We start from the raw sequence: 18,602 nt of genomic DNA on the forward strand, positions 1-18,602 counted from the left end.
CTTCCGATCAGATTGCGTTGCAGCCGATCGATGTCAACAAAATCAGCCTACGACGAACATCCCACGTAGTACATTCTGGCGTATCGTCTCTACCAAGGACACATTCGGAGATTTGTTTTCGCTCAGTTCGATGCGCGTCAAGAATTGTGTTACGCCTCTGAGGGACTGAGGTATCATTCCCAGCTTTCAACCAAAGCTGTATCTCGCTGTTTGTGGGTCATTCCATCGTTTCTACCAAAAGCGGAGCCTCCGATTGTGAATTTTCTGCTTGCTTGTGGGCCCTATTCCTAATACAATCAGCACTTGCTCTTTCTTCAGTCAGTGCGTCGTCGCTTTTTCTCTATCGAGAGGACATATCCCAAGTATTACTCGCAACAATTCAACTGACATAGAACGAAAAGCTTCGTCAACTGATGAAGGATTACTAGTTGAACCCTGATAAGTACCGGGACTGGTGTTATGCGCGGAAGTCCGTGAACCTGGGCACTCCCTCAGTGTCCTACCATCTCATTTAGGATAGGGTTTTGATTTCTACTTTTTGTTAGCATTGGTAATTTGTAATCATCACTGGCTTTGTCAGTAATTTCGTTATGAAGGTGTCTTTCTCGCTTATTTCTTCGACATGTGTACTATACTTTTGTCGGTCGTCCAAAAGTACACTTAACAAACTTAGTGATAGACTTTCCCTTCACGAACCTGCTGCTTTATTAGATGATCGAGTCTCCTAAAGAGGTTGTCTTTTAATAACACGTATATGGTCTCCCTGGCGCCACTCATGCAGTTCTTGTAGGGCTGTGTTACATCCTTCTGCAAAGTTACTTTTGTAGCTTGCCTTCAAAAGCAAGTACTTCAGTAAAAACAGTAAACCTTTAATATCCATCGTCGTCGATTTGTGTGAACACAGCCGTTTATTACAATACACAATAACTAAAATAACCTCGGTCTGCAAAGTAGGGTACATAACTTGTAAAAGTTATAAAACAGTCTTTGCAACCTGAGATACTTTTAGTTAGTATTATAAAAATATAAATATCTTCAATAAATCGTTGTGCAAGAAAATAAATACAGACTTCAAAAAAGTTTTGCATTACCCCGGTTCCCAGAACTGAAGATAGATGTTGACTGTGGATGCTGTATCACAGACACAGTCCCTTTGACTGTTCAGATATGTCACTAAACCTCCCAAAGATGTAAACAACCATGCACGAGCAGCGCCTATTACACGGAGGGGGTCCGACAGCCGATCAGTTCCATTCATTCCGCCGGCCGGTGTGGCCGAGCGGTTCTAGGCGTTTCAGTCTGGAACCGCGCTGCTGCTACGGTCGCAGGTTCGAATCCTGCCTCGGACATGAATGTGTGTGATGTCCTTAGGTTAGTTAGGTTTAAGTAGTTCTAAGTTCTAGGGGACTGATGACCTCAGATGTTAAGTCCCACAGTGCTCAGAGCCATTTTTTTTCCATTCATTCCACCAGAAAGGAGGTACACGGCTCGCGTTGTCTGTGGTTCAACCATGCCAAGACTGTCGATACCGCCGTTTGATCGCGTCCGCGTGGTTACTTTGTGCCAGGAAGGGCTCTCAACAAGGGAAGTGTCCAGATGTCTCGGAGTGAAGCAAAGCGACGTTGTTCGGACATGGAGGAGATACAGAGAGTCAGGATCAGTCGATGACATGCCTCACTCATGCCGCCCAATGGCTACTACTGCAGTCGATGACCGCTACCTACGGATTATGGATCGGAGGAACCCTGACAGCAACGCCACCATGTTGAATAATGCTTTTCGTGAAGCCACAAGACGTGTTACGACTCAAACTGTGCGTAATAGCCAGCAGGATGCGCCACTTCACTCCCGACGTCCATGGCGAGCTCCATCTTTGCAACCACGACACCATGCAGAGCGGTACACTTGGGCCCAACAACATGCCGAATAGACCGCTCAGGATTGGCATCACGTTCTCTTCACCGATGAGTGACGCATATGTTTTCAACCAGACAATCGTCGGAGACGTGTTTGGAGGCAATACTGTCAGGCTGAACGCCTTAGACACACCATCTAGCGAGTGCAGCAAGGTGGAGGTTCCCTGCTGCTATGGGGTGGCATTGTATGGGCAGACGTATGCCGCTGGTGGTCATGGAAGGTGCCGTAGCGGCTGTACGATACGTGAATTCCATCCTCCGACCGATAGTGCAACCTTATAGGCGGTATATTGGCGACGCATTCGTCTTCATGGACGACAATTCTCGCACCCATGGTGCACATCTTGTGAATGACTTCCTTCAGGATAACGACATCGCTCGACTACAGTGGCCAGCATGTTCTCCAGACGTGAACCCCATCGAACATGCCTGGGATGACTTGAAAAGGGCTGCTTATGGACGACGTGACCCACCCACCAACCACTCTGAGGGATCTATTCCGAATCGCCGTTGAGGAGTGGGACAATCTGGACCGAGTGTCTTAATGAACTTGTGGATAGTATGCCACGACGAATACAGGCAAGTATCAATGCAAGAGGACGTGCTACTGGGCATTAGAGGTACCTGTGTACAGCAATCTGGACCACCACCACTAAAGGTCTCTCTGTATGCTGGTACAACATGTAATGTGTGGTTTTCATGAGCAATAGAAACTTCGGAAATGATGTTTATGTCGATATCTATTCCAATTTTCTGTACAGGTTCCGGCACTCTGGGAACCGAGGTGATACAACTTTTTTTTTAATTTCTGTATATGAGAACAGTGCTGCATATTTCGTAACTCCGAAAAACTGAAGCCAACATAATAATTGTCATTGTCGTAGCTGTTACTGTGATAGGTGCCATCTGTGTTTTAATTACAAAATCTAGATTACGAAATCAGTCAGCGAAAATAAATTGTCACAGTAGAGCGAATATGCCTCAAATTACTGAAATAAGACCACATGAAATGTCTAATAATTCAGTGAACGACATGGAACTTAACTGTGGGACGCGTCAGAGGAGGTTAGCATTGCGAAACTTCCAGAATGGCTAAGTAACATAAAAGCTTTATTGTCGAAATTGCCTTGTTGCAATGATTACGTGGCACGCAGGATAATATCATTGTTCCGAAGTTATTATGTAAATGAGGCGTCGGGGACAGCTAACGACGAAAATTGGAAAATGGCCCGACAAGCTGTCATATAAAACGAGACCATTTTCGTATGACACAACCAGTGGGCAATTAGGTGAGATGTAGGGGTCTTCCATACGTCACTTCATTAGTATTAATCAAGTGAATCACTCAGGACTGTTTCTGCACTTTATAATGTACTTGTAATTAAAATAAAACTCTTTTTGGTGATTGTCTACGGCTGTTAAGTATTTTGAATAGATCGTATTTCTGCCATCAGTTGTTCAGTTGTGTATTTTTTCTCTAGCGGTTTCAGGTATAATAACCATCTTCACGGAAGAAAACCATCAGGTGCAAATGAGAGACAAATATAAAATATAGACAGGTAACAAAGAGAATGGAGGATTTAAAAAGGTTTCTGAGACAGTAGTACTTACGCAGTGTATGTCAATGGATCAAAAATACATTTTCGTCAAATACGACACAACCAGCTGTAGAACATGTACAACTATCATAAGAGTCTGTCGAAACATAATCTATACAAACGTGTGGTACATTAGCATATTTACAGTAATGTAAACTTGGTAAGAACTCCACACTTAATAAGTGACACGCTACAAGTTTCAAAGGGTAAAATACTATGTGATCGTCAAAGATCCCAGCTGAAACAAATACAATGTGTGAATACCTAAGGGTTACAAATTTTCTTTGCTGTAATCAAAGATAATGGCAACAAAACAGTAACTAGGTCATGGCTTGCCTGCTCTAATAATTAACGTAGATACATAACCTGATACAGTATGGTGTGTTGACCTTAGTATTACAGAAATTAAATAGGAGGTATTTAACTGAACGAAACACTCTGAATGAATTGTAATGGAGCAGGACTTTCAAAGCATTATACTATGTGATAAATGGCAGATGAGGTTATTAGTGTATGTAGACTGATAGAAGGAATAAAAGATTGAAAAACGTTGAAAAGAGGCGTAGAGAACATCTTATATAAATAAATAGTTAATCCCTTTTAGCTTTAAAACTATGTTGAAGTGAGTAACAAATAGTATTGATATAATATTGTTCTCGTGTGGGAATCAATATCCGATGACGAAACAGCTACAGAATGATGTTAATGTAATACAAGTAGACAAATGATCATATCACTAAATAAATCTATCTACCTGTTAAGGGTATTGGTTTACATATGAGAAAGTAAATATAGCACAGAGAATTTCTTTATTTGTTTGCTGAAAGTTTCGCAAAAAGAAAAATAAATGTAATCACAAAGAACGTAAATCTCAGACCTTGTAATATAAAGTCAAATTAATGCCCGTAAGTGACAGATTCCGAATATCCTAATAACCAGATGACATAGACCTCGTGCGGAAGATGACACGAAGCCTAGAGATCAAAAAACGGGTGATGTGAATAACCAGTTAAGTATGATCTGTAGGTTGAATCCTCTGTGTGGAATTTAAACTTTAACTACCTATTAACTTGGAACTTTATTAGATCGCAGACGACTTGTAATATTGCGCCATGGCGTTAGACGTGTAAAATTTTCAAAGCACATGAACGCCTTAAAAACTGCGTAAGAACTCGAAAATTAACTTTACTCTTATATTGTTCACAAGAAACATTTAAGGTGCTAGAAGGAGACAGTGCCACTACTTAGCTTATGGCTTATCTTTGTTACCACTTTGAGAAACTTAGTTCACTGGATGTATCGCTTCAAGGTAGTAAGACCACTATTCCGCAGTTTCAGATTTCAGAAAGAAACCACTGTTTTTGATAAAGATACGCTTACGTTTTCTCTTCTCTTCACACTCTTTTAGAAGACAATGACTTCCAGCTGAGTGAAAAACTGAAGTCTGTATTTTTGGATTATTTTACTGAATTCAGTGATTACCTTCTGAAGTGCTTTTCAGAAGAAGTTGATCGACACAACTGGATCACAGGGCCTTTCAGTGCAGAACTTTCATCAACACTTACCACTGGCCGGCCGCTGTGGTCGAGCGGGTTCTAAGCTCTCCAGTCCGGAACCACGCGGCTGCTACGGGCGCAGGTTCGAATCCTGCCTCGGGCATGGATGTGTGTGATGTCCTTAGGTTAGTTAGGTTTAAGTAGTTCTAAGTTTAGGGGACTGATGACCTCAGTTGTTAAGTCCCATAGAGCTTAGAGCTATTTAAATTTACCACTCATCAAAAAGAGCATTTTATTAATATCTCCTTAAAGTGAACATTGAAGTCGAGTCCTTGTGTTTTGGAGTTTGATGAAGCAGGCCCTGCTAGTTTTCATAGCTTTGCATAAGGTATGTATTTTCAACGTTACCAATTATCAACACGATATACTGTTCGTGAGTGAATGTGGACAAAGGGACACAAGTCGCAGTACCCACTTCTATGCTGAAAGTTGAAGAACTGATGATGAAGAAGCAATCAAATCCTTCCAGTTCATTAAATTGCAAGAACAAGATGTAAAAAAACGGAAACACCACACATGGATAAGGCCTTAGGCTTGTTCCGACTGCTACCTGCAAAGCAGTTCGAGGACCGTTCTCTGATCGTGAGACATGTGATTAGTAATTATCGCTATTTAATGAATCCGGATGATGCCGTTGCTTCTTTATTGAAACAGCTACTCATTTGAAACTTCCTGGCAGATTAAAACTCTATGCCGGACCGAGACTCGAACTCGGGACCTTTGCCTTTCGCGGGCAAGTGCTCTACCAATTAAGCTACCGAAGCACGACTCACGCCCCGTCCTCACAGCTTTACTTCTGCCTGTACCTCGTCTCCTACCTTCCAAACTTTACACAAAGTTGTTTGGACCCTGTTCCAGGCGTCTCGAGTTGAGAAAAATAGCAGAAGGTAGCAGAAATCGAACCCAGGTCCTTCTGCATAAAAGACAGTGACTCTCACCATATGGTTAGCGTGGCGTATTAACATCAAAAGTTGATTAAAAGTCTGTAATGTCAATATTTAATAAAGAAGTAACCACTCGTTTCCGTTATTCTTTTTAAGTTGATTTACGCCATACTACGAGACTGACGACGTGTGCGGATGGAGCCACAGGTGTTTATCTTCACGTCAAGGGAGCCGTGGACTTAAACAGTTTGAGAATCAGAAAACCACTGGTTTAGGGCGTGTGGTTTGAGAAGCACGCAAAAAAATTGAGACCAGCACCAAAATGAACTCGTAGGACGATTAAAACATTTAATTGAAATTATAGTAGTTCTAGTTTGCTATTGACTTTATTTTTTTATATTTGCCTAACGATATTTCCTAATACATACTTTTTCTGTTGATTTTTTGAAGATTTGGATTTGGATTAAAACATTTAATTGAAATTATAGTAGTTCTAGTTTGCTATTGACTTTATTTTTTTATATTTGCCTAACGATATTTCCTAATACATACTTTTTCTGTTGATTTTTTGAAGATTTGGAAGTATAAGACAAACGTTCGGGAAATCCAAACCTATAATTAAGGCCATCTTTTGTGGGTTGTAACTCAGACAGGTATCGCCAGTTAGTAATGTATTCTCAAAACTTCTGCAATAGCTGAATTTCTGTGAAAATTTGTGCGTTTAGTTTACGAAGTCCTTTCGTCCAGTTTTTCTCTAAATGTTCTGCTGTGGGAAAAATTTTTGTTGGTGCTGCAGTGTCTGCTTTATTATGAGTCCACTTGGCTAAAGTACATTCCAAAAGAGAAACAAAAACAAACAGAAAAGAAAAGAAAAAAACGACGCACCACGAATGAATTATGCACACTGGTCGCAAACTGATACTCCCAGCTGCACCGATTGAAGATTCAAGACTGTAAACGTTGGCAGTTTGTGACACTGCAACGCAATTTCACTGCGCTGTTGAAGAGGATGGCAAGCATGGGGCATGGCGATAACAGACCATAAACTTTTTCTGAATTCCACTCCGTGTCCTCAGTTACACTGTAACAATGCCTCGAAAACTTGCGCGTCTACAAGATACGCAAATATCAACGTTTGAGAGATGATATGTAGTTGGTCTTAAATAAGTCGGTAGGAATAACCGGCGAATCGCTCGACAATTTAGTAGGAGCGATGCCGCTATTCGGCAATGTTGGCAGGAAAGGGTGAACCATGGCCGAACACAGCTTCAGGAAGGTAACGGTCGAACTAGAGAGACGACAGAACGAGAGGACCAAGCGATCGTCAGAGAGGCACTCAGAGCCCCAGATACACCACTATCGTCGATCCGACGTGCAGCTGGTGCTTCAGTAACCACAAGGGCCATTAGTAGGTGCCTCACAGAAAGGGGACTTGACTCGCGGCGCCCCTTACGCCGACTGCCATTGACCTCTGTACACCAACAAGCCCGTTTGCAATTTTGTTGGTCACATTCAACCTTTAATCTCATTAAATGGAGTAGAATTGTCTTCAGTGATGAGTACAACTTCAAACTAATCAGTGTAGACGTGGCTGGAGATGGACCAGACAGCAATGGGGTACCAATCTGACACCCCCCCATACCAGCCATCAACCAGGAATAGTCGAACGTGCTGTTTTATTTCATAGTAGGACCCCTTTCGTTGTCATCCTTACAGCACATCTACGATATTCTTCACACCGTTTTGTTGCCATATCAGCGAGGTAATAACAGCTCACACTTGAGGAGAATTTCTAAGGCTTTTCTTTGTCCTTGTCAAACCCTACCTTGGTCTTCTAGGTCAAAGGATTTCTCTACAGTCGATTAGTAACAGGGGCTCCTATCACCTCGTGAGTTTGATTATGTATCACTCTAATTGGACGCAGCTTGACGCAGTATTCCAAAGAAGGACATGGAAGAATTCTATCACTCAGTGCCAAGCCAAATAACTGCCTGCATCTACAGTACATTGGAGCCACCTGCTCCGCCACAACCCACTCTGGTGCCACTCTTTCCAGCACCGCCCACTAAGGCTCCACTCACCGTCGCTCCTCTCTTCGGCACCACCTGCTCCAGCACCACCCTCTCCAGCAGCACCAGCTTCAGTGACGCTGGCTCCAGTGACATCAGTTCCTGAGCTACTGCAGCGCTACCACCTCTTGTACCACCAGCGCATTGCTGCTGGCTCTTGCACTCCAAGCCCCAATGACTCCTGTGTAATGAAGATCAACAGATCCTCCAACAATGGCCCCAATTACTCCTGTCTACTGGCTCTGCTAGCTCTGGCAACTCTTTTCCCAGGTCGACAATTTCTACGAACGTTCTTCATTTTTCCTTAGTCTTGCTTCCATATCACCCGCTACCTCAGAATTACTTCTTTCGTGCCTTTACCTTGTCTAAAGCCAAACTGATCGTCATCTGGCACAACCTTAACTTTCTCTTTCATTCTTCTGTATATTATTGCTGTCGGCATCTTGGATGCATTAGCTGATAAGCTGATTTGTGTGATAATTCTCTCACTTGTCAGTTCTGGCAGGCTTCGGAATTGTTTGGATGATATTTTTCCGAAAGTCAGATGGTATGTCGCCCGACTCATACATTCTACACAACAAAGCGAATAGTTGTTTTGTTGCCAATTCACCCAATGATTTCAGAAATTCTGATGGAATGTTATTTCTCCCTTCTACCTTATTTGATCTTAAGTACTCCAATGCTCTTTTAAATTCTGATTCTAAAACTGGATCCCCTATCTTTTCTAAGTCGACTCCTGTTTCTTCTTCTATCCCTTAAGATAAATCTTCCTCCTCATAAAGGATTTCAATGTATTCTTTCCACCTATCCGATCTCTCCTCTGCATTTAATAGCGTAATTCCCGATGCACTCTTAATGTTACCACCCTTGCTTTTAATCTCACCGAAGGTAGTTTTGACTTACCTGTATGCTGAGTCGGTCGTTCTGACAATCATTTCTCTTTCGATTTCTTCACATTTTTCATGCAGCCATCCCTGCACGTCCTATTTATTTCATTCCTCAGATACTTGTATTTCTGTACTCTTGAGTTCCCCTGAACATTTTTGTGGTTCCTCCTTTCATCGATCAACTAAAGCATTTCTTCTGTTACCCATGGTTTCTTCGCAGTTACCTTCTTTGTACCTATGTTTTTCTTTACAACGTCTTTGATTGTCCTTTTTAGAGATGTCCACTCCTCTTCAACTGTACTGCTTACTGAACTGTTCCTTACTGGTGCATCTATAGCCTTAGAGAACTTCATGCGTATTTCATCATTCTTTAGTACTTCCGTATCCCACTTGTTTGCGTATTGATTCGTCGCCACTAATATCTTAAACTTCAGCCTACTCTTCATCACTACCGTATTGTGATCTGAATCTATACCTGCTTCTGGGTACGCCTTACAATCCAGTATCGGAATTCGGAATCTCTGTCTGACCATGATGTAATCTAACTAATATCTTCCCGTAATACGCGGTTGTTTCCTAGCATTCTTCCTCCTCTTGTAATTTCTGAACAGAGTATTCCCTATTACTAGCTGAAATTTATTACTGGACTCAATTAGCCTGTCTCCTCTCACATTCGTTGTCCGAAGCCCGTATTGTCCTTCCCTAAAACTGCACTCCAGTCCCCAATGACTATTAGATTTTCATCTCCATTTACGTACTGTATTATCCTTTCAGTATCATATATTTTCTCTATCTCGTTATATTCAGCTTGCGACGTCGGCATGTACACTTGAACCATCGGTGTTAATGTTGGTCTGCTGTCGATTCTGATTAGAACAACCGTATCACTGAACTGTTCACAGTAAAACACTCTCTGCCCTACCTTCCTATCCATAACGAATCCTACTCCCGTTACACCATTTTATATATATTAATGTGTGTGAATTCATAATGGACCAAACTGCTTAGGTCATCGGTGCTGGACTTACACCCTGCTTAAACTAACTGAAATTAAATTTTGCCCATGCCCGAGAGAGCACTCGAACCTACGGCGGGAGGGGCCGCGCAGTCCGTGACAGGACGTCTCAAGCCGCGCGGCCATTCCGCTCGGCGTTATAAGATTTTCTGCTACTGTTGATGTTATTCATCTGACCAGAAATCTTTGTCATCTCTACATTTCACTTCACTGACACATACTGTATCTATAATAGGCCTTTGCATTTCCCTTTTCAGACTTTCTAGTTTACCCCGTTCAGTCTTCTGACATTCCACGCCCTGACTCGTAGAACGTTATTCAATCTTTTTCTCATGGTCACCTCCACCTTAAAAGTCCCCTCACGGAGATCCGAATGGGGGACTATTCCGAAATCTTTTGCCGATGGAGAGATCTTCATGACACTTTGTCAATTACAGGCCAGATGTCCTGTGGATACACATTACTTGTCGTTAATGCAGTGGTTTCCATTGTCTTCCATATCTTCAAGTCGTCGACCGTTGCTCATTCTTCCGTCTTTCCTCCGACCTCTTTGACAAGGCCATTGGGAGAATGAGGGTGATTTCTTATGCTGGAAATCTTCGGTCGCCATTGCTGTTCAGTAAACAAAATTTAAGCACTGGCGGGATTCGAGGCAAGGACCGAGGGCGTTTTGATTATTAACGAAAGACGCTATCCCTAGGCCTCGTCGGCAACCTAAAGCAGCAGAATCTCATCTTCCTCAAGGGAGAGATGATGAAGCCATTATGGGAAGGAGCGACTCCAAGAGGATCAGCTGCTGTGATCAGGGCTTCTGGCGAACTTTGAAGCTCAGAGAACAGGAGATGATCACAATAAAAAATACATGGGGTAGTGACAAAATCAAGGCAGCACCAGGCAGGTTCCCAAGGAAGCCTTACTGCATGCCACAGAGGTGCCTGACGAAGATAAGGACATGAGATGGCCAAGACCCACAACGTGAAGGGAGGAGGCCTAAGAAAAGACGCAGGGCTCCGAGGATGCAGGCTCAATAGCGCCAATAGAGAGAAAGCCACACAAAGGACCTAATTTCCAGTGGGACGAGGATGTTGTTGTTGAGTTGACAGCATCATTTTCATCAGGTAGGGTGGGTGGGGTCAGGAAGTGGACAGGAGTCAAAGGCACAGGAAGCCCAAAGGCGTGGCCAGTGCAGGAGAACATCAAGAGGGCCAACAGTGTTAGACTGGTGGCTTGCAGACCAGAGGGGGGCAGACTGGTAGTGTCAGGCCAGTAGGACGAGGGCCCAGCATGCAGGCTGAGGGCTTTTGGGCTTCCAGCATGCAGTCCAAGTAAGTGCCGGCTGGTGATGATGAGTGCACCCAGGTTGGCGGTGAGGGGGCTGGTGATGATGAAGCTGAGAGAAGCTGTGAGGGCACCAGCAGTGCAACAGGAGTCTGCAATGGACGTAGTGGCACAGCAGTGGAAGGTGTTGCAGCAGGTTGTACTGGACAGGGAGATGATGGATTGAGAGACACAGGACGGGGAAGCACTGGATTGGGAAGTGCTGGACCAAGGGATCCAAATATGATGGTGGAAGAGTGGGTGGTACCGGGCCAGTTGCCACTGGAGTGGGTTGCACTAGAGCCTGTGCATTAGATCGGATGTTGCCAGAGTGGGCAGCATCAGAGTTGGTGGCACCAGTGATGTCCTACTGGAGTGGTTGGCACTGAAGGCGATACTACAGAATGAGTGGTACTATGAGATGAAGAGTTTGGCACAGGATAGGAATTCGTGGCGGGTCGCATCAAAGAAAAAAAAATTAATACGTAAGACTCTAGTGAGATAGCTCCTGCATTTCCACCGTCTTCTCCATAGAGGACTGAGATGTTGAATATTAGGCCGTTGCGTATGTTACAGCCACCAACCATACATCCATATCGCCCCTCCGTGTCCTTGTTATGAAAGAAGTATGTGGCGTCTCAGTCGGAGCTGTTTGCTCCAGCCACAAGCAACACAAGCGAGTGCTGCAGGTTGTCGCCCCGTTAAGGCACCTCCAACACATGAAGCTTATCTTATCTCCAACAGCCGCTACAGTCAGTCGAATGCGCCACGCCACACTTGGCAGACCGAGTTGCGTGTGCGGCCGCTCCACTTACAACTAGGCTGGCAACGATGTGTGGATAATGGCTTATGACAAATCAGGCAACACACACGGTAAACAACGGAGCAGCTCATGTGGAGGATAATGGATCGTCAGGGTACCACCTCATGGAGGTCAGCCCTTGCCCTCTCAGACACAGATCGCAGTCGGGATCCCAGTAAGTGGAACCAAGCAGGATCTCTAGACTAAAACGTCACACTCCTCGTTCCCAGATAATTCAATAGCGGTCGATGGCAGCCCCCAGGACAGAATACCCTGAGACGAAGTACTACAGGACTCGTAGTAAGAAGTGAAATAGCCGGACGGTGTGGCCGAGCGGTTCTAGTCCGGAACCGCGCAGCTTTGGATCCTGCCTCGGCAATGGATATGTGTGATGTCCTTAGGTTAGTTAGGATTAAGTAGTTCTAAGTTCTAGAGGACTGATGACCTCAGATGTTAAGTCCCATGGCGCTCAGAGCCATTTGAACCAAGACGTGAAATAAAGCTGTGAACCAGTGATAACAGAGAGGAAATCGCAGTTAAAGCAGCTGAAACGACAGAGTCAGATTCTGACCCACGTTTATGTTCGACAACAACAATTATCAACCATCCAACCAGGAAGAACACAAAAATTTTCATCTTGTCGTCCGTCAACGATCGGGAAGGCGAAGGCAAAAACTCGCAAGAAGCGGAGGACATCGTGAAACAGTACCACCTTGTGAGCACCTCAAAAAATATTCAGCGCTACAGCCTGACGACAATCCGATGGAGGTGTCAATAGAAGAGAGCGCAACTGGAAAGAACCAATACATAAGCCCTGCACCGACGCAAAATCCAATACTCAGTGCAACACCCACTGGTGAGCAGTGGACTGAAGAAACATGTCCAAGGATCCATAAGGGAGATTTATAAGGGTGATATAATCATGTATCTCTTCTCATCATTTGCTGGTCAGAGTATCGGCCTGCAGTTTTCCAAAGATCTAAAAATTCAATTTTTTAACGATCTTATCGCCAACGGGCATGTCTCTCAAAATCGTCAACAAGTACCTTCAAGCACAAATCACAGAAGAGGAGCTAACACTAGTTCCGTACAGCATTAGCTTCCAACAAGCCCTGGTCCATCAATTTAATTCGAGAGACGAGAAAACCGTTGCCAGACTACCATGTAACCCCGCTGGCATACCCACCCAGGGGGTCAATATATGTATGAGGTTAAGCAGCTTCTCAACACTAAAGTGATAACTAAAACATATCGACCAAAAGAGGGGCTTCCGCAGTGCAGAATATCAAAGTTTCTTCCACAAGGTCAATTACTGCAACCCACCACTTTGATGTGTAAGATACAAGGATTACCACCCATCCAAGACTTGCCTAAAATCTCCAAAGCAAAAGGCTAAATGTTTAAATTGTGAAAGCAACATCCTGCCAGATGAGGAGGATGCCCCAAATTCCAAGAGGCACTGCGGATTTACGCTTTTCCGGGACAAGCAGCACGGAGCAGACGACTGGGTCCTGCGTCCATTCCACTGAAAGTTGCTAACGAAAAGGAATTTCCATTTTTACTTCAGAGAACAGCCATGTGGTACACTTTAGCTGGCACCAGAGGTCAATTATCTAGCGCGGCTACAATGGATGCACATCACGATTAGACTTCTCAGAAATCATGAAGATCGCCGTGACTGTAACAGACTTTTAGCGATTCTCCACCAGAAGATCATTTTTACCGTCATTCAGAGACCTTGCGAAAATTTAATGAAGCACCTGACCTCCTATCTAAGCTGTTGCAGATGGATCCATGAAGGTATTCGACCCCAGTAGTAGACCATAGACCAACAAAGCTGGTTAACCATTCACTTTGTATATTCCGTGTGAACAGAGTCTACATTGGAAGCAACTGCAGTTAACACCTCCACCTATTTTGTCATTATTACATTGATTGCAGAGTATCTTAAATCTCAGATGCAGTTCGTTGAGGTTGACCTTGTGCTGTTATTTCCTCGACACAAGAGAATCGTGCTCTTCAGGGACGTCAATGCCAAGCACATCGCATGGATTCCGCGCCATACCAAACCACCTGCATGGCTTTGGAGGAACGACTCGCAGCCATGACATTCAAGTCAGATGATCCAACTTACGCCGCAAACAACTCAGCCCACCGAATCGAAGTGTTTGTCATAGCTACTGTGAAAAACCTTCGATCAGTGCCTTCAAACCATTAATGTTCTGACGTCCGACCTAAATCTGATGATTGGTGTCATGACAGAGACGTTGAAACCTTTCCGCCCTCTCGTACAACAGACAACGAAATGGAATCAGTACCAGCCGTTGCTTAGCAACAATATTCACCCTACAACAGTTGTATAGACAGGAGTCTCCATAGAGGAGACCGTCAGTGGATTGACCGGAAAGATCCAAAGACCCTACCGTCATGCTACAGTCACAACTGAGTGGCGCGCATTCCGTACGATGACGCACATCACTGATCCAAGACGAACCTTAAAAATAGGGTGCGAAAACGCTGACAGCGGTACCATAAACCCATCGACCTCCGAGACCTTAAGCATCTCTCTCGGAAGCTACGTTAGAGAATAACTGAATTCCGCCAAGGAAATTGGGAAGACAGATGGCTATCCTCATCTTGTCAGGCTCTCTGAAACCCAAGGCCAGGGGAAGCGAGACTTCTGGAAAAGTGGGCCCATTGCTTGACCAGCTCAGCAGGTCAGAACCTTTTTCCATGATATATAAAACGCAAAACGTCTTTGCGCATGAGGACGCTGGCAAAGAGGAGGAGATAGGTATACAGCCCCACGAAGAAGATATTTGACGGATGGCACAACATACGGAATCACTACTAACGGCAAAGGTGGAGGCCCACTCTACTGTACAACGTCTCAGCAACCAAACAGCCGCCAGACTGGATGGTATAGCGAAAGAAAAATTGAATAAGTTTTCGCGTATGAAATGTGTTGATACCCTTCATTTTTAAGAGTTGCATCCTGCAACGATACTTCCTGGAAGCTTGCTCACATAGTACCACTACCAAAGCTGGGATAGGACCATCAGCAATCGCAAAACCATCGGCCCATCAGCCGTCTGCCAACACTCTCCAAAGTGCAGGAACGGATCATACTCCAACGACTTAGTCTAACAATCAGTGTAGCAGATGTGTAACATCCAGACCGCATTCCGTCCACGTTTGTCGGCTGAATTCCAGCTCGTCTGGGTCGCGGAGTGTACAGAATACAATATGAACAATGGAAGCTATGCAGTAGCGGCCTTTCTCGTAGTTGAGGCTTATGATCGAATAGGGAAAAATAAGCTGCTCTCCAAACTGCATTCCATTCCCTCAGTCTCGGACTACCGCACGGAGATTATTCATAGCTCTCTTCAAGTTAGGCGCTGTTTTGTCCAAATTGAAGGTCAACAGGTCAGCGTTCAAAGCTGCTAGAGGGCAGCCGTGAAGGCTCTGTTATGCCCCGGATTCTATTCGTCTTGTACGTGAATGACCACAGGTTGTCTTTGGGCAATTCGTGGACCGTACAGCTATTCTTACAAACAGCTACAGAGTTGAAACAGCGATGCGACACCTCCATCGTCAGCTTAAATTATGCAGTTAGGGTCAGCAGCAAACAGAATTACCCTGAATAAGGAGAAGATGCAGGCAATAATTTTTACTCGCCGTCGGCCCAAACTAGGGGACCATCTCACATTGCACGACAGCGCACTCCCTTTGATAGATCCGATGAGATACTTTGAAGTGATATTGAACCAGAAACTTTCCTCCAAAGACCATGTACAGGAAAAACGCAGCAACACCATGCACCTTTTTTACCACTCATACCCACTGCTGTCGAGTCAACTTCGGAACGTGAGAACCAAACTACACCTCAACCGTGCAACGATCCCGCTGCCAAACTTATGTGGATGTTCCTCTTGATGGATCACCTGTAACAGCAAACTCAAACCGCTGCAAACTTTACAAAACCAGTGACTACGGTTAATCGTTGGAGCACCTAGATGGGCATGGATCAGGTATCTCCATGAGGAAGTGCACGTGGAAGTAATTGCATCATCCACACAGAAACAGCTTGCTGTCATTGAAGCACTAAGACACACTACGAGACATCTTGATCAAGCAGTGTCTGAGAGATCGCTTTACCTACATGAATTCACGTTTAAGCACTTTTTGGTGAGCTGAACGTAGTTACTGATGTACTATCATATTCGCCAGTTAGGTTAACTCCTGGCATGGAGGAGGAAATCAAAGAGAAAATGTTTGAAATTTTAATCTTGAAAAGTATGTCATACGAGACCTACAATGACACAAATATGAGGAAACACAATACAGAAACCCAGTGTAACGTGAAGTAACAAAGAAAATGAATAACAAGGCTCTCACAGTGTTGGGACCGATTTTCTGCTAAGAAACAGTTCGTTATTCCGCAGTATGAATTCAAACGAATCAGCTTGGATGGTAAGTGTGTGGGAGAGTCTGATCAGTAAGCTGATATAACACACCCACTTGAGCAGTGCACATTTTGGCCTACACAAGTGCACTAGCAAACTGAGAGAGACTATGTATTTTAACAATATGAACCTGTGAGTGAAAAAGTAATGGCAGTTTGCGTAAAGAGTCACAGGGCAAAAACCTTCTTCCACAAAACAAGCCACTGCATTTTCTCCTATTATCCCCATGAAAGTACTTGGTACACTTGTGGTCCTATTGTGAGAACGAACTGCGGTCACCGCTACATCCCTGTAGCCGTATAGTTAGTGTCGAAGTATATCAGACTGGCACCACTGAAGACGGCAACTGGAAGCTTAGGGACTTCCTGGATGTTGTTGGTAATGCGAAACGCGAGCTTTTTCACAGCGGGAAACCGATAGTTTTCAAGTGTAAGGGAATGCTACAGAAAAGGAGGGTAAAGGGAATATATACAGCAGTGTACTGCACACAACTAAATCGAGCAGAGACAATTATGAGAAAATCCCCAGTTCAGGAGACATGGGTTGTCTGACAGCAAGAGGTTCGCAACAGCTCGACATTGCACGCATAGCATATGGTGTATGTTGAAGTCTCTATAAATGAGAAACATTTAAGTGAGCTATGTAATGAGATTACTCACGTCTTCCTTCCTTATCATTTACCCATCCGTGGTTGTGATTGGTCTCTAATATCCTTACCGTCGACGAAATTCTAATCTCTGCCCATATTAACTCCCTTCCGAAGGCACTGAGAAAGGAATTTATGAAACTTCTTTATACACAAGGTGTCCCAGAAATATTGCGGAAAACTTCAAGGGTTTGTAGAAGGTATCTTGAGGAACAAATCGAGGCTAGAAACCTTGTTAGGAAATGTCATCCAACGACGCTACAGAGTGTCGCAGTTATAGACGGTGGAGCAGGCCGCAAGGTCACTCCTTCAGCAGCAAATGTGACTGGTGAACCGTAGGTCAAATGTCTTTCAGCGCACACTTCGCTGCAGAGTGAAAATCTCATTCTGGAAACACCCCCCAGGCTGTGGCTAAGCCATGTCTCCGCAATATCCTTTCTTTCAGGAGTGCTAGTTCTGCAGGGTTCGCAAGAGAGCTTCTGTAAAGTTTGGAAAGTAGGAGACGAGGTACTGGCAGAAGTAAAGCTTTGGGGACGGGGCGTGAGTCGTGCTTGGGTAGCTCAGTTGGTAGAGCACTTGCCCGCGAAAGGAAAAGTTCCCGAGTTCGAGTCTCGGTCCGGCACACAGTTTTAATCTGCCAGGAAGTTTCACATCAGCGCACACTCCGCTGCAGAGTGAAAATCTCATTCTGGAAACATCCCCCAGGCTGTGGCTAAGCAATATCCTTTCTTTCAGGAGTGCTAGTTCTGCATGGTTCGCAGAAGAGCTTCTGTAAAGTTTGGAAAGTAGGAGACGAGGAACTGGCAGAAGTAAAGCTGTGAGGACGGGGCGTGAGTCGTGCTTGGGTAGCTCAATTGTTAGAGCACTTGCCCGCGAAAGTCAAAGGTCCCGAGTTCGAGTCTCGGTCCGGCACACAGTTTTAATCTGCCAGGAAGTTTCATATCAGCGCACACTCCGCTGCAGAGTGAAAATCTCATTCTGGTCTTTCAGTGTTGTTTGTTATTCAAATGTGTGAATTCCTAAGGGACCAAACTGCTCAGGTCATCGGTGCCTAGACTTACACATTACTTATTTAGTTAGTTAATTACGTGTTCCATTAATCAATGGCGCGGAAAAACCGTTATGATGTGGAATGAGTCAAAGCACAAGAAATGCGCACAGGAAACCAGTTTTTTTTCCATTGCAGTATTATACCTAAATATTTCTATTATCTATCCCATTCCCTTAAATGGCACAAAATGCATATATTATATCTCCAGATTTATTTACTCATATTCAAGAATTCATCTATGGTATAGAAGGAGATGTCAAGGAGGTATGATTTGAATTTGTTTTTGAAACTATTACTGCTGTCTGTCAGACATTTTATTTCATCTGGTAATTTATCATAAAGTTTTGTATAACCATATTTTACCACTTTCTGTGCCAAAGATAGGTTAAGTAGAG

The sequence above is a fragment of the Schistocerca cancellata genome, chromosome 3, assembly GCF_023864275.1.
Source record: "Schistocerca cancellata isolate TAMUIC-IGC-003103 chromosome 3, iqSchCanc2.1, whole genome shotgun sequence".
Taxonomy (NCBI): domain Eukaryota; kingdom Metazoa; phylum Arthropoda; class Insecta; order Orthoptera; family Acrididae; genus Schistocerca; species Schistocerca cancellata.